At 43.8% G+C, this 14,118-nt stretch overlaps 72 non-coding genes across 72 annotated transcripts; all 72 read left to right on the top strand.

Annotated features, from left to right (window-relative positions):
- Positions 1 to 458: 458 nt before the first annotated feature.
- Positions 459 to 531, top strand: trnak-uuu. The gene has a single exon. It is a non-coding gene; the product is annotated as a tRNA-Lys (tRNA).
- Positions 532 to 609: 78 nt separating this feature from the next.
- On the top strand, positions 610 to 682 carry trnak-uuu. The gene has a single exon. It is a non-coding gene; the product is annotated as a tRNA-Lys (tRNA).
- Positions 683 to 921: 239 nt separating this feature from the next.
- On the top strand, positions 922 to 994 carry trnak-cuu. The gene has a single exon. It is a non-coding gene; the product is annotated as a tRNA-Lys (tRNA).
- A 76-nt stretch (positions 995 to 1,070) lies between these two features.
- Positions 1,071 to 1,143, top strand: trnak-uuu. Its single transcript has one exon. It is a non-coding gene; the product is annotated as a tRNA-Lys (tRNA).
- Positions 1,144 to 1,807: 664 nt separating this feature from the next.
- Positions 1,808 to 1,880, top strand: trnak-cuu. Its single transcript has one exon. It is a non-coding gene; the product is annotated as a tRNA-Lys (tRNA).
- A 76-nt stretch (positions 1,881 to 1,956) lies between these two features.
- Positions 1,957 to 2,029, top strand: trnak-uuu. The gene has a single exon. It is a non-coding gene; the product is annotated as a tRNA-Lys (tRNA).
- Positions 2,030 to 2,112: 83 nt separating this feature from the next.
- Positions 2,113 to 2,185, top strand: trnak-cuu. Its single transcript has one exon. It is a non-coding gene; the product is annotated as a tRNA-Lys (tRNA).
- Positions 2,186 to 2,269: 84 nt separating this feature from the next.
- trnak-uuu lies at positions 2,270 to 2,342 on the top strand. The gene has a single exon. It is a non-coding gene; the product is annotated as a tRNA-Lys (tRNA).
- An 85-nt stretch (positions 2,343 to 2,427) lies between these two features.
- Positions 2,428 to 2,500, top strand: trnak-uuu. The gene has a single exon. It is a non-coding gene; the product is annotated as a tRNA-Lys (tRNA).
- An 82-nt stretch (positions 2,501 to 2,582) lies between these two features.
- trnak-cuu lies at positions 2,583 to 2,655 on the top strand. The gene has a single exon. It is a non-coding gene; the product is annotated as a tRNA-Lys (tRNA).
- Positions 2,656 to 2,738: 83 nt separating this feature from the next.
- Positions 2,739 to 2,811, top strand: trnak-cuu. Its single transcript has one exon. It is a non-coding gene; the product is annotated as a tRNA-Lys (tRNA).
- Positions 2,812 to 2,895: 84 nt separating this feature from the next.
- Positions 2,896 to 2,968, top strand: trnak-uuu. The gene has a single exon. It is a non-coding gene; the product is annotated as a tRNA-Lys (tRNA).
- An 82-nt stretch (positions 2,969 to 3,050) lies between these two features.
- Positions 3,051 to 3,123, top strand: trnak-cuu. The gene has a single exon. It is a non-coding gene; the product is annotated as a tRNA-Lys (tRNA).
- An 82-nt stretch (positions 3,124 to 3,205) lies between these two features.
- On the top strand, positions 3,206 to 3,278 carry trnak-uuu. The gene has a single exon. It is a non-coding gene; the product is annotated as a tRNA-Lys (tRNA).
- Positions 3,279 to 3,360: 82 nt separating this feature from the next.
- Positions 3,361 to 3,433, top strand: trnak-cuu. Its single transcript has one exon. It is a non-coding gene; the product is annotated as a tRNA-Lys (tRNA).
- An 82-nt stretch (positions 3,434 to 3,515) lies between these two features.
- On the top strand, positions 3,516 to 3,588 carry trnak-uuu. The gene has a single exon. It is a non-coding gene; the product is annotated as a tRNA-Lys (tRNA).
- Positions 3,589 to 3,671: 83 nt separating this feature from the next.
- trnak-uuu lies at positions 3,672 to 3,744 on the top strand. The gene has a single exon. It is a non-coding gene; the product is annotated as a tRNA-Lys (tRNA).
- Positions 3,745 to 3,823: 79 nt separating this feature from the next.
- trnak-cuu lies at positions 3,824 to 3,896 on the top strand. The gene has a single exon. It is a non-coding gene; the product is annotated as a tRNA-Lys (tRNA).
- Positions 3,897 to 3,980: 84 nt separating this feature from the next.
- Positions 3,981 to 4,053, top strand: trnak-cuu. Its single transcript has one exon. It is a non-coding gene; the product is annotated as a tRNA-Lys (tRNA).
- Positions 4,054 to 4,136: 83 nt separating this feature from the next.
- Positions 4,137 to 4,209, top strand: trnak-cuu. Its single transcript has one exon. It is a non-coding gene; the product is annotated as a tRNA-Lys (tRNA).
- An 84-nt stretch (positions 4,210 to 4,293) lies between these two features.
- Positions 4,294 to 4,366, top strand: trnak-cuu. The gene has a single exon. It is a non-coding gene; the product is annotated as a tRNA-Lys (tRNA).
- An 83-nt stretch (positions 4,367 to 4,449) lies between these two features.
- trnak-cuu lies at positions 4,450 to 4,522 on the top strand. Its single transcript has one exon. It is a non-coding gene; the product is annotated as a tRNA-Lys (tRNA).
- Positions 4,523 to 4,606: 84 nt separating this feature from the next.
- trnak-cuu lies at positions 4,607 to 4,679 on the top strand. The gene has a single exon. It is a non-coding gene; the product is annotated as a tRNA-Lys (tRNA).
- An 81-nt stretch (positions 4,680 to 4,760) lies between these two features.
- trnak-cuu lies at positions 4,761 to 4,833 on the top strand. The gene has a single exon. It is a non-coding gene; the product is annotated as a tRNA-Lys (tRNA).
- Positions 4,834 to 4,916: 83 nt separating this feature from the next.
- On the top strand, positions 4,917 to 4,989 carry trnak-uuu. Its single transcript has one exon. It is a non-coding gene; the product is annotated as a tRNA-Lys (tRNA).
- Positions 4,990 to 5,071: 82 nt separating this feature from the next.
- Positions 5,072 to 5,144, top strand: trnak-cuu. The gene has a single exon. It is a non-coding gene; the product is annotated as a tRNA-Lys (tRNA).
- An 82-nt stretch (positions 5,145 to 5,226) lies between these two features.
- trnak-uuu lies at positions 5,227 to 5,299 on the top strand. Its single transcript has one exon. It is a non-coding gene; the product is annotated as a tRNA-Lys (tRNA).
- Positions 5,300 to 5,381: 82 nt separating this feature from the next.
- On the top strand, positions 5,382 to 5,454 carry trnak-cuu. Its single transcript has one exon. It is a non-coding gene; the product is annotated as a tRNA-Lys (tRNA).
- An 83-nt stretch (positions 5,455 to 5,537) lies between these two features.
- Positions 5,538 to 5,610, top strand: trnak-uuu. Its single transcript has one exon. It is a non-coding gene; the product is annotated as a tRNA-Lys (tRNA).
- Positions 5,611 to 5,692: 82 nt separating this feature from the next.
- Positions 5,693 to 5,765, top strand: trnak-cuu. The gene has a single exon. It is a non-coding gene; the product is annotated as a tRNA-Lys (tRNA).
- An 82-nt stretch (positions 5,766 to 5,847) lies between these two features.
- trnak-uuu lies at positions 5,848 to 5,920 on the top strand. The gene has a single exon. It is a non-coding gene; the product is annotated as a tRNA-Lys (tRNA).
- Positions 5,921 to 6,002: 82 nt separating this feature from the next.
- trnak-uuu lies at positions 6,003 to 6,075 on the top strand. Its single transcript has one exon. It is a non-coding gene; the product is annotated as a tRNA-Lys (tRNA).
- An 84-nt stretch (positions 6,076 to 6,159) lies between these two features.
- On the top strand, positions 6,160 to 6,232 carry trnak-cuu. Its single transcript has one exon. It is a non-coding gene; the product is annotated as a tRNA-Lys (tRNA).
- Positions 6,233 to 6,314: 82 nt separating this feature from the next.
- On the top strand, positions 6,315 to 6,387 carry trnak-uuu. Its single transcript has one exon. It is a non-coding gene; the product is annotated as a tRNA-Lys (tRNA).
- An 82-nt stretch (positions 6,388 to 6,469) lies between these two features.
- On the top strand, positions 6,470 to 6,542 carry trnak-cuu. The gene has a single exon. It is a non-coding gene; the product is annotated as a tRNA-Lys (tRNA).
- Positions 6,543 to 6,624: 82 nt separating this feature from the next.
- trnak-uuu lies at positions 6,625 to 6,697 on the top strand. The gene has a single exon. It is a non-coding gene; the product is annotated as a tRNA-Lys (tRNA).
- A 79-nt stretch (positions 6,698 to 6,776) lies between these two features.
- Positions 6,777 to 6,849, top strand: trnak-cuu. Its single transcript has one exon. It is a non-coding gene; the product is annotated as a tRNA-Lys (tRNA).
- A 239-nt stretch (positions 6,850 to 7,088) lies between these two features.
- On the top strand, positions 7,089 to 7,161 carry trnak-uuu. The gene has a single exon. It is a non-coding gene; the product is annotated as a tRNA-Lys (tRNA).
- Positions 7,162 to 7,244: 83 nt separating this feature from the next.
- trnak-uuu lies at positions 7,245 to 7,317 on the top strand. The gene has a single exon. It is a non-coding gene; the product is annotated as a tRNA-Lys (tRNA).
- Positions 7,318 to 7,401: 84 nt separating this feature from the next.
- Positions 7,402 to 7,474, top strand: trnak-uuu. Its single transcript has one exon. It is a non-coding gene; the product is annotated as a tRNA-Lys (tRNA).
- An 82-nt stretch (positions 7,475 to 7,556) lies between these two features.
- trnak-cuu lies at positions 7,557 to 7,629 on the top strand. The gene has a single exon. It is a non-coding gene; the product is annotated as a tRNA-Lys (tRNA).
- Positions 7,630 to 7,711: 82 nt separating this feature from the next.
- trnak-uuu lies at positions 7,712 to 7,784 on the top strand. The gene has a single exon. It is a non-coding gene; the product is annotated as a tRNA-Lys (tRNA).
- An 82-nt stretch (positions 7,785 to 7,866) lies between these two features.
- On the top strand, positions 7,867 to 7,939 carry trnak-cuu. Its single transcript has one exon. It is a non-coding gene; the product is annotated as a tRNA-Lys (tRNA).
- An 83-nt stretch (positions 7,940 to 8,022) lies between these two features.
- Positions 8,023 to 8,095, top strand: trnak-cuu. Its single transcript has one exon. It is a non-coding gene; the product is annotated as a tRNA-Lys (tRNA).
- An 85-nt stretch (positions 8,096 to 8,180) lies between these two features.
- On the top strand, positions 8,181 to 8,253 carry trnak-cuu. Its single transcript has one exon. It is a non-coding gene; the product is annotated as a tRNA-Lys (tRNA).
- Positions 8,254 to 8,337: 84 nt separating this feature from the next.
- trnak-cuu lies at positions 8,338 to 8,410 on the top strand. Its single transcript has one exon. It is a non-coding gene; the product is annotated as a tRNA-Lys (tRNA).
- Positions 8,411 to 8,493: 83 nt separating this feature from the next.
- On the top strand, positions 8,494 to 8,566 carry trnak-cuu. Its single transcript has one exon. It is a non-coding gene; the product is annotated as a tRNA-Lys (tRNA).
- Positions 8,567 to 8,649: 83 nt separating this feature from the next.
- Positions 8,650 to 8,722, top strand: trnak-cuu. Its single transcript has one exon. It is a non-coding gene; the product is annotated as a tRNA-Lys (tRNA).
- An 83-nt stretch (positions 8,723 to 8,805) lies between these two features.
- Positions 8,806 to 8,878, top strand: trnak-cuu. Its single transcript has one exon. It is a non-coding gene; the product is annotated as a tRNA-Lys (tRNA).
- Positions 8,879 to 8,960: 82 nt separating this feature from the next.
- On the top strand, positions 8,961 to 9,033 carry trnak-uuu. The gene has a single exon. It is a non-coding gene; the product is annotated as a tRNA-Lys (tRNA).
- Positions 9,034 to 9,115: 82 nt separating this feature from the next.
- On the top strand, positions 9,116 to 9,188 carry trnak-cuu. Its single transcript has one exon. It is a non-coding gene; the product is annotated as a tRNA-Lys (tRNA).
- Positions 9,189 to 9,270: 82 nt separating this feature from the next.
- On the top strand, positions 9,271 to 9,343 carry trnak-uuu. The gene has a single exon. It is a non-coding gene; the product is annotated as a tRNA-Lys (tRNA).
- Positions 9,344 to 9,426: 83 nt separating this feature from the next.
- trnak-uuu lies at positions 9,427 to 9,499 on the top strand. Its single transcript has one exon. It is a non-coding gene; the product is annotated as a tRNA-Lys (tRNA).
- An 84-nt stretch (positions 9,500 to 9,583) lies between these two features.
- On the top strand, positions 9,584 to 9,656 carry trnak-uuu. The gene has a single exon. It is a non-coding gene; the product is annotated as a tRNA-Lys (tRNA).
- Positions 9,657 to 9,893: 237 nt separating this feature from the next.
- On the top strand, positions 9,894 to 9,966 carry trnak-uuu. The gene has a single exon. It is a non-coding gene; the product is annotated as a tRNA-Lys (tRNA).
- Positions 9,967 to 10,048: 82 nt separating this feature from the next.
- On the top strand, positions 10,049 to 10,121 carry trnak-cuu. The gene has a single exon. It is a non-coding gene; the product is annotated as a tRNA-Lys (tRNA).
- Positions 10,122 to 10,361: 240 nt separating this feature from the next.
- Positions 10,362 to 10,434, top strand: trnak-cuu. The gene has a single exon. It is a non-coding gene; the product is annotated as a tRNA-Lys (tRNA).
- Positions 10,435 to 10,517: 83 nt separating this feature from the next.
- Positions 10,518 to 10,590, top strand: trnak-cuu. Its single transcript has one exon. It is a non-coding gene; the product is annotated as a tRNA-Lys (tRNA).
- Positions 10,591 to 10,674: 84 nt separating this feature from the next.
- On the top strand, positions 10,675 to 10,747 carry trnak-cuu. The gene has a single exon. It is a non-coding gene; the product is annotated as a tRNA-Lys (tRNA).
- An 83-nt stretch (positions 10,748 to 10,830) lies between these two features.
- Positions 10,831 to 10,903, top strand: trnak-uuu. Its single transcript has one exon. It is a non-coding gene; the product is annotated as a tRNA-Lys (tRNA).
- An 84-nt stretch (positions 10,904 to 10,987) lies between these two features.
- On the top strand, positions 10,988 to 11,060 carry trnak-cuu. The gene has a single exon. It is a non-coding gene; the product is annotated as a tRNA-Lys (tRNA).
- Positions 11,061 to 11,143: 83 nt separating this feature from the next.
- On the top strand, positions 11,144 to 11,216 carry trnak-cuu. The gene has a single exon. It is a non-coding gene; the product is annotated as a tRNA-Lys (tRNA).
- Positions 11,217 to 11,609: 393 nt separating this feature from the next.
- On the top strand, positions 11,610 to 11,682 carry trnak-uuu. Its single transcript has one exon. It is a non-coding gene; the product is annotated as a tRNA-Lys (tRNA).
- An 82-nt stretch (positions 11,683 to 11,764) lies between these two features.
- On the top strand, positions 11,765 to 11,837 carry trnak-uuu. The gene has a single exon. It is a non-coding gene; the product is annotated as a tRNA-Lys (tRNA).
- An 83-nt stretch (positions 11,838 to 11,920) lies between these two features.
- Positions 11,921 to 11,993, top strand: trnak-cuu. Its single transcript has one exon. It is a non-coding gene; the product is annotated as a tRNA-Lys (tRNA).
- An 83-nt stretch (positions 11,994 to 12,076) lies between these two features.
- trnak-uuu lies at positions 12,077 to 12,149 on the top strand. The gene has a single exon. It is a non-coding gene; the product is annotated as a tRNA-Lys (tRNA).
- Positions 12,150 to 12,389: 240 nt separating this feature from the next.
- On the top strand, positions 12,390 to 12,462 carry trnak-cuu. Its single transcript has one exon. It is a non-coding gene; the product is annotated as a tRNA-Lys (tRNA).
- An 83-nt stretch (positions 12,463 to 12,545) lies between these two features.
- On the top strand, positions 12,546 to 12,618 carry trnak-cuu. Its single transcript has one exon. It is a non-coding gene; the product is annotated as a tRNA-Lys (tRNA).
- Positions 12,619 to 12,701: 83 nt separating this feature from the next.
- On the top strand, positions 12,702 to 12,774 carry trnak-uuu. Its single transcript has one exon. It is a non-coding gene; the product is annotated as a tRNA-Lys (tRNA).
- Positions 12,775 to 13,012: 238 nt separating this feature from the next.
- Positions 13,013 to 13,085, top strand: trnak-cuu. Its single transcript has one exon. It is a non-coding gene; the product is annotated as a tRNA-Lys (tRNA).
- Positions 13,086 to 13,168: 83 nt separating this feature from the next.
- Positions 13,169 to 13,241, top strand: trnak-cuu. Its single transcript has one exon. It is a non-coding gene; the product is annotated as a tRNA-Lys (tRNA).
- Positions 13,242 to 13,481: 240 nt separating this feature from the next.
- On the top strand, positions 13,482 to 13,554 carry trnak-cuu. Its single transcript has one exon. It is a non-coding gene; the product is annotated as a tRNA-Lys (tRNA).
- Positions 13,555 to 14,118: the final 564 nt, after the last annotated feature.

Raw genomic sequence — 14,118 nt, 5'->3', positions numbered from 1 at the left:
TGGCATATTTTACAGTTGTACTGTTATCTTAATATGCACTGTCCTTTCATAAATATAGCAATGGGTGTTATTTTAGATTGAGCTCACTGTAGTTAAAATGTTAACCCCAAATAGTGTTTTAATCACTTGAAGAATATAAGAATGGAATATTCTTTCTCCAACCAACAGAGTCACTAATGTTTGCTTTTATCACCAATCTGATTAATAAAAGTAATGCTCTGCTTTCGGTTCTTCCCCCAAAAAAGAATATTAAAGCTTACAATTTATACTGAATTTTGTAGCGTATGTGATGACGGGTGCCAGGTTTCAATGTTGAATCTGCCATACCCAAATAAAAAAAATAAAGAAAATTAAAGTCTGGGTTTGAGCCCCACATTGAGCATCTGCCACTTGCTGGGCAGTGTTGTATCGGCCATACCCTATTAAAAAAAAGATGAAACAAAGTCTAGAGTATGGGAGCCCGGTTAGCTCAGTCGGTAGAGCATGAGACTTTTAATCTCAGGGTCATGGGTTCGATCCCCACATTGGGCGTCTGCCCCTTTTTGGACATTTGAATCAGCTATACCTTATTATAAAAAAAAAATGGAACAAAACCCTTCAAAAGAAGGAGCCCGGTTAGCTCAGTAGGTAGAGCATGAGACTTTTAATCTCAGGGTCGTGGGTTCGATCCCCACATTGGGCGACTGCCGCTTGTTGGCAAGGTTTTAATGAAGAATCGGCCTTACCCTATAAAAAAAACAAATTAACAAAGCCCTGAGAAAAGCAGCCTGTTTAGCTCAGTCGGTAGAGCATGAGACTCTTCATCTCAGGTTCGTGGGTTCGATCCCCACATTGGGCGTCTGCTTATTGTTGGCAAGGTTTTGATGAAGAATCGGCCTTACCCTATTAAAAAAATAAATAAACAAAACTTTGAGAAAAGCAGCCCGGTTAGCTCAGTCGGTAGAGCATGAGACTCTTAATCTCAGGGTCGTGGGTTCGAGCCCCACATTGGGCGTCTGCCCCTTTTTGGACATTTGAATCAGCTATACCTTAGTATAAAAAAAAAATGGATCAAAACCCCAAAAGCAGGACCCCGGTTAGCTCAGTCGGTAGAGCATGAGACTTTTAATCTCAGGGTCGTGGATTCGATCCCAACATTGGGCGTCTGCCGCTTGTTGCCAAGGTTTTAATGAAGAATCGGCCTTACCCTATTAAAAAAAAAAATAAACAAAACCCTGAGAAAAGCAGCCTGATTAGCTCAGTCGGTAGAGCATGAGACTACTTCACTGGTTCTTCTATATCTAACAAATTTCTTAGGTTCATTTACCTGACATGTTTCGGCGGGTTCTTCCGCCTTCATCAGAGTGTCAGTGATGTGATTGTGACGCGTCTTTATCAGCTGATGGATGAAGGCGTGGCTCATCTGTCAAATCTGACAGGTGAGCCACGCCCTCTGCTGTCCGTTCACCTCTCCAAAATGCTGTTCCAGGTTGTAGAGAGCATGTAGGCTCCCTCGTCCCTGTTCATCCATCAGCTGATAAAGACGCGTCACAATCACATCACTGACACTCTGATGAAGGCGGAAGAACCCGCCGAAACATGTCAGGTAAATGAACCTAAGAAATTTGTTTGATATAGAAGAACCAGTGAAGTAATTGAAAAAGAAAAAACAAGATGAACCTAGTACAACTAGAGCATGAGACTCTTAATCTCAGGGTCGTGGGTTCGATCCCCACATTGGGCGTCTGCTTCTTGTTGGCAAGGTTTTAATGAAGAATCGGCCTTACCCTATTAAAAAAAAAAAAAAAAAAAAACTTTGAGAAAAGCAGCCCGGTTAGCTCAGTCGGTAGAGCATGAGACTCTTAATCTCAGGGTCGTGGGTTCGAGCACCACATTGGGCGTCTGCCCCTTTTTGGACATTTGAATCAGCTATACCTTATTATAAAAAAAGAATGGAACAAAACCCCAAAAGAAGGAGCCCGGTTAGCTCAGTAGGTAGACCATGAGACTTTTAATCTCAGGGTCGTGGGTTCGATCCCCACATTGGGCGTCTGCTTCTTATTGGCAAGGTTTTAATGAAGAATCGGCCTTACCCTATTAAAAATAGAAATAAACAAAACTTTGTGAAAAGCAGCCCGGTTAGCTCAGTCGGTAGAGCATGAGACTCTTAATCTCAGGGTCGTGGGTTCGAGCCCCACATTGGGCGTCTGCCACTTGTTAGTCAGGTTTTTAAATGAAGAATCGGCCTTACCTTATTAAAAAATAAATAAACAAAACACTGAAATAAGCAGCCCGGTTAGCTCAGTCGGTAGAGCATGAGACTTTTAATCTCAGGGTCGTGGGTTCGATCCCCACATTGGGCGTCTGCTACTTGTTGGTCAGGTTTTTAAATGAAGAATCGGCCTTACCCTATTTAAAAAAGAAATAAACAAAACTTTGTGAAAAGCAGCCCGGTTAGCTCAGTCGGTAGAGCATGAGACTTTTAATCTCAGGGTCGTGGGTTCGATACCCACATTGGGTGTCTGCTACTTGTTGGCAAGGTACTAATGAAGAATTGGCTTTACCCTATTAAAAAATAAATAAACAAAACTTTGAGAAAAGCAGCCCGGTTAGCTCAGTCGGTAGAGCATGAGACTCTTAATCTCAGGGTCGTGGGTTCGATCCCCACATTGGGCGTCTGCCACTTGTTGGCAAGGTTTTAATGAAGAATTGGCCTTACCCTATTAAAAAAAGAAATAAACAAAACTTTGTGAAAAGCAGCCCGGTTAGCTCAGTCGGTAGAGCATGAGACTCTTAATCTCAGGGTTGTGGGTTCGAGCCCCACATTGGGCGTCTGCCACTTGTTTGTGAGGTTTTTAAATGAAGAATCGGCCTTACCCTATTAAAAAATAAATAAACAAAACACTGAGAAAAGCAGCCCGGTTAGCTCAGTCGGTAGAGCATGAGACTTTTAATCTCAGGGTCGTGGGTTCGATCCCCACATTGGGCGTCTGCTACTTGTTGTTAAGGTTTTAATGAAGAATCGGCTTTACCCTATTAAAAAATAAATAAACAAAACTTTGAGAACAGCAGCCCGGTTAGTTCAGTCGGTAGAGCATGAGACTCTTAATCTCAGGGTCGTGGGTTCGAGCCCCACATTGGGCGTCTGCCACTTGTTGGGCATGTTTTAATGTTGAACCGCCCATACCTTATTAAACAAAAGCTAAACAAATTTTCAGATGAAGGAGCCCGGTTAGCTCAGTCGGTAGAGCATGAGACTTTTAATCTCAGGGTCGTGGGTTCGATCCCCACATTGGGCGTCTGCTACTTGTTGGCAAGGTTTTAATGAAGAATCGGCCTTACCATATTAAAAAATAAATAAACAAAACTTTGAGAAAAGCAGCCCGGTTAGCTCAGTCGGTAGAGCATGAGACTCTTAATCTCAGGGTCGTGGGTTCGAGCCCCACATTGGGCGTCTGCCACTTGTTGGCAAGTTTTTAATGAAGAATCGGCTTTACCCTATTAAAAAATAAATAAACAAAACTCTGAGAAAAGCAGCCCGGTTAGCTCAGTCGGTAGAGCATGAGACTTTTAATCTCAGGGTCGTGAGTTTGATCCCCACATTGGGCGTCGGCTACTTGTTGGTCAGGTTTTTAATGAAGAATCGGCCTTACCCTATTAAAAAATAAATAAACAAAACACTGAGAAAAGCAGCCCGGTTAGCTCAGTCGGTAGAGCATGAGACTTTTAATCTCAGGGTCGTGGGTTCGATCCCCACATTGGGCGTCTGCTACTTGTTGGCAAGGTACCAATGAATTGGCTTTACCCTATTAAAAAAGAAATAAACAAAACTTTGAGAAAAGCAGCCCGGTTAGCTCAGTCGGTAGAGCATGAGACTCTTAATCTCAGGGTCGTGGGTTCGAGCCCCACATTGGGCGTCTGCCACTTGTTGGTCAGGTTTTTAAATGAAGAATCGGCCTTACCCTATTAAAAAATAAATGAACAAAACACTGAGAAAAGCAGCCCGGTTAGCTCAGTCGGTAGAGCATGAGACTCTTAATCTCAGGGTCGTGGGTTCGATCCCCACATTGGGCGTCTGCCACTTGTTAGCAAGGTTTTAATGAAGAATCGGCCTTACCCTATTAACAAAAGAAATAAACAAAACTTTGTGAAAAGCAGCCCGGTTAGCTCAGTCGGTAGAGCATGAGACTCTTAATCTCAGGGTCGTGGGTTCGAGCCCCACATTGGGCGTCTGCCACTTGTTGGTCAGGTTTTTAAATGAAGAATCGGCCTTACCCTATTAAAAAATAAATAAACAAAACACTGAGAAAAGCAGCCCGGTTAGCTCAGTCGGTAGAGCATGAGACTCTTAATCTCAGGGTCGTGGGTTCGATCCCCACATTGGGCGTCTGCCACTTGTTAGCAAGGTTTTAATGAAGAATCGGCCTTACCCTATTAAAAAAAGAAATAAACAAAACTTTGTGAAAAGCAGCCCGGTTAGCTCAGTCGGTAGAGCATGAGACTCTTAATCTCAGGGTCGTGGGTTCGAGCCCCACATTGGGCGTCTGCCACTTGTTGGTCAGGTTTTTAAATGAAGAATCGGCCTTACCCTATTAAAAAATAAATAAACAAAACACTGAGAAAAGCAGCCCGGTTAGCTCAGTCGGTAGAGCATGAGACTCTTAATCTCAGGGTCGTGGGTTCGATCCCCACATTGGGCGTCTGCCACTTGTTGGCAAGGTTTATAAAGAATCGGCCTTACCCTATTAAAAAAAGAAATAAACAAAACTTTGAGAAAAGCAGCCCGATTAGCTCAGTCGGTAGAGCATGAGACTCTTAATCTCAGGGTCGTGGGTTCGAGCCCCACATTGGGCGTCTGCCACTTGTTGGTCGGTTTTTTAATGAAGAATCGGCCTTACCCTATTAAAAAATAAATAAACAAAACACTGAGAAAAGCAGCCCGGTTAGCTCAGTCGGTAGCGCATGAGACGTTTAATCTCAGGGTCGTGGGTTCGATCCCCACATTGGGCGTCTGCTACTTGTTGTTAAGGTTTTAATGAAGAATCGGCTTTACCCTATTAAAAAATAAATAAACAAAACTTTGAGAAAAGCAGCCCGGTTAGTTCAGTCGGTAGAGCATGAGACTCTTAATCTCAGGGTCGTGGGTTCGAGCCCCACATTGGGCGTCTGCCACTTGTTGGGCATGTTTTAATGTTGAACCGCCCATACCTTATTAAACAAAAGCTAAACAAATTTTCAGGTGAAGGAGCCCGGTTAGCTCAGTCGGTAGAGCATGAGACTTTTAATCTCAGGGTCGTGGGTTCGATCCCCACATTGGGCGTCTGCTACTTGTTGGCAAGGTTTTAATGAAGAATCGGCCTTACCATATTAAAAAATAAATAAACAAAACTTTGAGAAAAGCAGCCCGGTTAGCTCAGTCGGTAGAGCATGAGACTCTTCATCTCAGGGTCGTGGGTTCGAGCCCCACATTGGGCGTCTGCCACTTGTTGGTCGGTTATTTAATGAAGAATCGGCCTTACCCTATTAAAAAATAAATAAACAAAACACTGAGAAAAGCAGCCCGGTTAGCTCAGTCGGTAGCGCATGAGACTTTTAATCTCAGGGTCGTGGGTTCGATCCCCACATTGGGCGTCTGCTACTTGTTGGCAATGTTTTAATGAAGAATCGGCTTTACCCTATTAAAAAATAAATAAACAAAACTTTGAGAAAAGCAGCCCAGTTAGTTCAGTCGGTAGAGCATGAGACTCTTAATCTCAGGGTCGTGGGTTCGAGCCCCACATTGGGCGTCTGCCACTTGTTGGGCATGTTTTAATGTTGAACCGCCCATACCTTATTAAACAAAAATTAAACAAATTTTCAGATGAAGGAGCCCGGTTAGCTCAGTCGGTAGAGCATGAGACTTTTAATCTCAGGGTCGTGGGTTCGATCCCCACATTGGGCGTCTGCTACTTGTTGGCAAGGTTTTAATGAAGAATCGGCCTTACCATATTAAAAAATAAATTAACAAAACGCTGAGAAAAGCAGCCCGGTTAGCTCAGTCGGCAGAGCATGAGACTTTTAATCTCAGGGTCGTGGGTTCGATCCCCACATTGGGCGTCTGCTACTTGTTGGTCACGGTTTTAATGAAGAATCGGCTTTACCCTATTAAAAAAAGAAATAAACAAAACTTTGAGAAAAGCAGCCCGGTTAGCTCAGTCGGTAGAGCATGAGACTCTTAATCTCAGGGTCGTGGGTTCGATCCCCACATTGGGCGTCTGCCACTTGTTGGGCATGTTTTAATGTTGAACCGCCCATACCTTATTAAACAAAAACTAAACAAATTTTCAGATGAAGGAGCCCGGTTAGCTCAGTCGGTAGCGCATGAGACTTTTAATCTCAGGGTCGTGGGTTCGATCCCCACATTGGGCGTCTGCTACTTGTTGGCAAGGTTTTAATGAAGAATCGGCCTTACCATATTAAAAAATAAATAAACAAAACTTTGAGAAAAGCAGCCCGGTTAGCTCAGTCGGTAGAGCATGAGACTCTTAATCTCAGGGTCGTGGGTTCGAGCCCCACATTGGGCGTCTGCCACTTGTTGGCAAGTTTTTAATGAAGAATCGGCTTTACCCTATTAAAAAATAAATAAACAAAACTCTGAGAAAAGCAGCCCGGTTAGCTCAGTCGGTAGAGCATGAGACTTTTAATCTCAGGGTCGTGGGTTCGATCCCCACATTGGGCGTCTGCTACTTGTTGGCAAGGTACCAATGAATTGGCTTTACCCTATTAAAAAATAAATAAGCAAAACTTTGAGAAAAGCAGCCCGGTTAGCTCAGTCGGTAGAGCATGCGACTCTTAATCTCAGGGTCGTGGGTTCGATCCCCACATTGGGCGTCTGCCACTTGTTGGCAAGGTTTTAATGAAGAATCGGCCTTACCCTATTAAAAAAAGAAATAAACAAAACTTTGTGAAAAGCAGCCCGGTTAGCTCAGTCGGTAGTGCATGAGACTCTTAATCTCAGGGTCGTGGGTTCGAGCCCCACATTGGGCGTCTGCCACTTGTTGGTCGGTTTTTTAATGAAGAATCGGCCTTACCCTATTAAAAAATAAATAAACAAAACTTTGAGAAAAGCAGCCCGGTTAGCTCAGTCGGTAGAGCATGAGACTTTTAATCTCAGGGTCGTGAGTTTGATCCCCACATTGGGCGTCGGCTACTTGTTGGTCATGTTTTTAATGAAGAATCGGCCCTACCCTATTAAAAAATAAATAAACTAAACACTGAGAAAAGCAGCCCGGTTAGCTCAGTCGGTAGAGCATGAGACTTTTAATCTCAGGGTCGTGGGTTCGATCCCCACATTGGGCGTCTGCTACTTGTTGGTCAGGTTTTTAAATGAAGAATCGGCCTTACCCTATTAAAAAATAAATAAACAAAACACTGAGAAAAGCAGCCCGGTTAGCTCAGTCGGTAGAGCATGAGACTTTTAATCTCAGGGTCGTGGGTTCGATCCCCACATTGGGCGTCTGCTACTTGTTGTTAAGGTTTTAATGAAGAATCGGCTTTACCCTATTAAAAAATAAATAAACAAAACTTTGAGAAAAGCAGCCCGGTTAGTTCAGTCGGTAGAGCATGAGACTCTTAATCTCAGGGTCGTGGGTTCGAGCCCCACATTGGGCGTCTGCCACTTGTTGGGCATGTTTTAATGTTGAACCGCCCATACCTTATTAAACAAAAACTAAACAAATTTTCAGATGAAGGAGCTCGGTTAGCTCAGTCGGTAGAGCATGAGACTTTTAATCTCAGGGTCGTGGGTTCGATCCCCACATTGGGCGTCTGCTACTTGTTGGCAAGGTTTTAATGAAGAATCGGCCTTACCATATTAAAAAATAAATAAACAAAACTTTGAGAAAAGCAGCCCGGTTAGCTCAGTCGGTAGAGCATGCGACTCTTAATCTCAGGGTCGTGGGTTCGATCCCCACATTGGGCGTCTGCCACTTGTTGGCAAGGTTTTAATGAAGAATCGGCCTTACCCTATTAAAAAAAGAAATAAACAAAACTTTGTGAAAAGCAGCCCGGTTAGCTCAGTCGGTAGAGCATGAGACTCTTAATCTCAGGGTCGTGGGTTCGAGCCCCACATTGGGCGTCTGCCACTTGTTGGTCAGGTTTTAAAATGAAGAATCGGCCTTACCCTATTAAAAAAAGAAATAAACAAAACGTTGTGAAAAGCAGCCCGGTTAGCTCAGTCGGTAGAGCATGAGACTCTTAATCTCAGGGTCGTGGGTTCGAGCCCCACATTGGGCGTATGCCACTTGTTGGTCAGGTTTTTAAATGAAGAATCGGCCTTACCCTATTAAAAAATAAATAAACAAAACACTGAGAAAAGCAGCCCGGTTAGCTCAGTCGGTAGAGCATGAGACTCTTAATCTCAGGGTCGTGGGTTCGATCCCCACATTGGGCGTCTGCCACTTGTTGGCAAGGTTTTAATGAAGAATCGGCCTTACCCTATTAAAAAAAGAAATAAACAAAACTTTGAGAAAAGCAGCCCGGTTAGCTCAGTCGGTAGAGCATGCGACTCTTAATCTCAGGGTCGTGGGTTCGATCCCCACATTGGGCGTCTGCCACTTGTTGGCAAGGTTTTAATGAAGAATCGGCCTTACCCTATTAAAAAAAGAAATAAACAAAACTTTGTGAAAAGCAGCCCGGTTAGCTCAGTCGGTAGTGCATGAGACTCTTAATCTCAGGGTCGTGGGTTCGAGCCCCACATTGGGCGTCTGCCACTTGTTGGTCGGTTTTTTAATGAAGACTCGGCCTTACCCTATTAAAAAATAAATAAACAAAACTTTGAGAAAAGCAGCCCAGTTAGTTCAGTCGGTAGAGCATGAGACTCTTAATCTCAGGGTCGTGGGTTCGAGCCCCACATTGGGCGTCTGCCACTTGTTGGGCATGTTTTGATGTTGAACCGCCCATACCTTATTAAACAAAAACTAAACAAATTTTCAGATGAAGGAGCCCGGTTAGCTCAGTCGGTAGAGCATGAGACTTTTAATCTCAGGGTCGTGGGTTCGATCCCCACATTGGGCGTCTGCTACTTGTTGGCAAGGTTTTAATGAAGAATCGGCCTTACCATATTAAAAAATAAATAAACAAAACTTTGTGAAAAGCAGCCCGGTTAGCTCAGTTGGTAGAGCATGAGACTCTTAATCTCAGGGTCGTGGGTTCGAGCCCCACATTGGGCGTCTGCCACTTGTTGGCAAGTTTTTAATGAAGAATCGGCTTTACCCTATTAAAAAATAAATAAACAAAACTCTGAGAAAAGCAGCCCGGTTAGCTCAGTCGGTAGAGCATGAGACTTTTAATCTCAGGGTCGTGAGTTTGATCCCCACATTGGGCGTCGGCTACTTGTTGGTCAGGTTTTTAATGAAGAATCGGCCTTACCCTATTAAAAAATAAATAAACTAAACACTGAGAAAAGCAGCCCGGTTAGCTCAGTCGGTAGAGCATGAGACTTTTAATCTCAGGGTCGTGGGTTCGATCCCCACATTGGGCGTCTGCTACTTGTTGGTCAGGTTTTTAAATGAAGAATCGGCCTTACCCTATTAAAAAATAAATAAACAAAACACTGAGAAAAGCAGCCCGGTTAGCTCAGTCGGTAGAGCATGAGACTTTTAATCTCAGGGTCGTGGGTTCGATCCCCACATTGGGCGTCTGCTACTTGTTGTTAAGGTTTTAATGAAGAATCGGCTTTACCCTATTAAAAAATAAATAAACAAAACTTTGAGAAAAGCATCCCGGTTAGTTCAGTCGGTAGAGCATGAGACTCTTAATCTCAGGGTCGTGGGTTCGAGCCCCACATTGGGCGTCTGCCACTTGTTGGGCATGTTTTAATGTTGAACCGCCCATACCTTATTAAACAAAAACTAAACAAATTTTCAGATGAAGGAGCCCGGTTAGCTCAGTCGGTAGAGCATGAGACTTTTAATCTCAGGGTCGTGGGTTCGATCCCCACATTGGGCGTCTGCTACTTGTTGGCAAGGTTTTAATGAAGAATCGGCCTTACCATATTAAAAAATAAATAAACAAAACTTTGAGAAAAGCAGCCCGGTTAGCTCAGTCGGTAGAGCATGCGACTCTTAATCTCAGGGTCGTGGGTTCGATCCCCACATTGGGCGTCTGCCACTTGTTGGCAAGGTTTTAATGAAGAATCGGCCTTACCCTATTAAAAAAAGAAATAAACAAAACTTTGTGAAAAGCAGCCCGGTTAGCTCAGTCGGTAGAGCATGAGACTCTTAATCTCAGGGTCGTGGGTTCGAGCCCAACATTCGGCGTCTGCCACTTGTTGGTCAGGTTTTAAAATGAAGAATCGGCCTTACCCTATTAAAAAATAAATAAACAAAACACTGAGAAAAGCAGCCCGGTTAGCTCAGTCGGTAGAGCATGAGACTCTTAATCTCAGGGTCGTGGGTTCGATCCCCACATTGGGCGTCTGCCACTTGTTAGCAAGGTTTTAATGAAGAATCGGCCTTACCCTATTAAAAAAAGAAATAAACAAAACGTTGTGAAAAGCAGCCCGGTTAGCTCAGTCGGTAGAGCATGAGACTCTTAATCTCAGGGTCGTGGGTTCGAGCCCCACATTGGGCGTATGCCACTTGTTGGTCAGGTTTTTAAATGAAGAATCGGCCTTACCCTATTAAAAAATAAATAAACAAAACACTGAGAAAAGCAGCCCGGTTAGCTCAGTCGGTAGAGCATGAGACTCTTAATCTCAGGGTCGTGGGTTCGATCCCCACATTGGGCGTCTGCCACTTGTTGGCAAGGTTTTAATGAAGAATCGGCCTTACCCTATTAAAAAAAGAAATAAACAAAACTTTGAGAAAAGCAGCCCGATTAGCTCAGTCGGCAGAGCATGAGACTTTTAATCTCAGGGTCGTGGGTTCGATCCCCACATTGGGCGTCTGCTACTTGTTGGTCACGGTTTTAATGAAGAATCGGCTTTACCCTATTAAAAAAAGAAATAAACAAAACATTGAGAAAAGCAGCCCGGTTAGCTCAGTTGGTAGAGCATGAGACTCTTAATCTCAGGGTCGTGGGTTCGATCCCCACATTGGGCGTCTGCCACTTGTTGGTCAGGTTTTTAATGAAGAATCGGCCTTACCCTATTAAAAAATAAATAAACAAAACACTGAAAAAAGCGGCCCGGTTAGCTCATTCGGTAGAGCATGAGACTCTTAATCTCAAGGTCGTGGGTTCGATCCCCACATTGGGCGTCTGCTACTTGTTGGCAAGGTTTTGATGAAGAATCGGCCTTACCCTATTAAAAAAAGAAATAAACAAAACTTTGAGAAAAGCAGCCCGGTTAGCTCAGTCGGCAGAGCATGAGACTCTTAATCTCAGGGTCGTGGGTCGAGCCCCACATTGGGCGTCTGCCACTTGTTGGTCAGGTTTTAATGTTGAACCGCCCATACCTATTAAACAAAAATTTAAAAAAATCTATGGATGAAGGAGCCCGGTTAGCTCAGTAGGTAGAGCATGAGACTTTAAATCTCAGGGTCGTCGGTTCGAGCCCCACATTGGGCGTCTGCCATTTATTGGTCAGGTTTCAATGTTGAACCGCCCAAACCTTATTAAACAAAAATTTAAACAAAGTTTCTGATGAAGGAGACCGGTTAGCTCAGTAGGTAGATCATGAGACCTTTAATCTCAGGGTCGTGGGTTCGATCCCCACATTGGGCGTCTGCCACTTGTTGGCAAGATTTTAATTAAGAATCGGCCTTACCCTATTAAAAAAAAATTAAACAAAACTCTGAGAAAAGCAGCCCGGTTAGCGCAGTCGGTAGAGCATGAGACTTTTAATCTCAGGGTCGTGGGTTCGATCCCCACATTGTGCGTCTGCCACTTGTTGGCAAGGTTTTAATTAAGAATCGGCCTTACCCTATTAAAAAAATAAATAAACAAAACTTTGAGAAAAGCAGCCCGGTTAGCTCAGTCGGTAGAGCATGAGACTCTTAATCTCAGGGTCGTGGGTTCGATCCCCACATTGGGCGTCTGCCACTTGTTTTGGATGTTTTAATGTTGAACCGCCCATACCTTATTAAACAAAAATGTCAACAAATATTTGGCTGCAAGAGCCCGGTTAGCTCAGTCGGTAGAGCATGAGACTTTTAATCTCAGGGTCGTGGGTTCGATCCCCACATTGGGCGTCTGCCACTTGTTGGCAAGGTTTTAATTAAGAAACGGCCTTACCCTATTAAAAAAAAAATAAACAAAACTTTGAGAAAAGCAGCCCGGTTAGCTCAGTCGGTACAGCATGAGACTCTTTATCTCAGGGTCGTGGGTTCGAGCCCCACATTGGGCGTCTTCCACTTGTTGGCAAGGTTTCAATGAAGAACCGGCCTTACCCTATTAAAAAAAATAAAATAAACAAAACTTTGAGAAAAGCGGCCCGGTTAGCTCAGTCGGTAGAGCATGAGACTCTTAATCTCAGGGTCGTGGGTTCGAGCCCCACATTGGGCGTCTGCCACTTGTTGGCAAGGTTTTAATTAAGAATCGGCCTTACCCTATTAAAAAAATAAATAAACAAAACTTTGAGAAAAGCAGCCCGGTTAGCTCAGTCGGTAGAGCATGAGACTCTTAATCTCAGGGTCGTGGGTTCGATCCCCACATTGGGCGTCTGGCACTTGTTTTGGATGTTTTAATGTTGAACCGCCCATACCTTATTAAACAAAAATGTCAACAAATATTTGGCTGCAAGAGCCCGGTTAGCTCAGTCGGTAGAGCATGAGACTTTTAATCTCAGGGTCGTGGGTTCGATCCCCACATTGGGCGTCTGCCACTTGTTGGCAAGGTTTTAATTAAGAAACGGCCTTACCCTATTAAAAAAAAAATAAACAAAACTTTGAGAAAAGCAGCCCGGTTAGCTCAGTCGGTACAGCATGAGACTCTTTATCTCAGGGTCGTGGGTTCGAGCCCCACATTGGGCGTCTTCCACTTGTTGGCAGTTTCAATGAAGAACCGGCCTTACCCTATTAAAAAAAATAAAATAAACAAAACTTTGAGAAAAGCGGCCCGGTTAGCTCAGTCGGTAGAGCATGAGACTCTTAATCTCAGGGTCGTGGGTTCGAGCCCCACATTGGGCGTCTGCCACTTGTTGGACAGGTTTTAATGTTGAACCGCCCATACCTTATTAAACAAAAATTTAAACAAATGTTCAGATGAAGGAGCCCGGTTAGCTCAGTCGGTAGAGCATGAGACTCTTAATCTCAGGGTTGTGGGTTCGATCCCCACATTGGGCGTCTGCCACTTGTTGGCAAGGTTTTAATGAAGAATCGGCCTTACCCTATTAAAAAAAAATAAAAAACAAAACCATGAGAAAAGCAGCCCGGTTCGCTCAATCGGTAGAGCATGAGCCTCTTAATCTCAGGGTCGTGTGTTCGATCCCCACATTGGCCGTCTGCTACTTGTTGGCAAGGTTTTAATGAAGAATCGGCCTTACCCTATTAAAAAAAATAAAAAACAAAATCATGAGAAAAGCAGCCCGGTTAGCTCAGTCGGTAGAGCATGAGACTCTTAATCTCAGGGTTGTGGGTTCGATCCCCACATTGGGCGTCTGCCACTTGTTGGCAAGGTTTTAATGAAGAATCGGCCTTACCCTATTAAACAAAAATTAAAAATTTCGGATGAAGAGCATGAGACTTTTAATCTCAGGGTCGTGGGTTTTGATCCGCACATTTGGTGTCTGCCACTCATTGGACAAGTTTTAATGTTGAACCGTCCATACCCTATTAAACAAAAATTTAAACAAATACTCAAGTGAAGCATCCCGGTTAGCTCAGTCGGTAGAGCATGAGACTTTTTTTTTTTTTTTAATTCAATGTTTTACCAGGTAAACCAATTGATGATACTTTCTCATTTACAATGGCGACCTGGCGATCTTAATCTCAGGTTCGTAGGTTCGAACCCCACATTGGGCGTCTGTCACTTGTTGGCCGGGTTGTTAAATCTGTCGTACCCTATTAAAAAAAATGAACTAAAATCTCAAGACAGGGAGCCCGGTTAGCTAAATCGGTAGAGCATGAGGCTCTTAATCTCAGGGTCATGGGTTCGAGCCCCACATTGGGCGTGTGCCACTTGTTGTCCAGGTTAAATCAGTCGTACTCACTGCAATCCTGT

Source organism: Syngnathus acus, chromosome 9 (assembly GCF_901709675.1).
Source record: "Syngnathus acus chromosome 9, fSynAcu1.2, whole genome shotgun sequence".
NCBI classification, from domain to species: Eukaryota; Metazoa; Chordata; class Actinopteri; order Syngnathiformes; family Syngnathidae; genus Syngnathus; species Syngnathus acus.
Note: the sequence above shows the minus strand (reverse complement) of the source record. Positions and strands in the feature narration are given on the sequence as shown.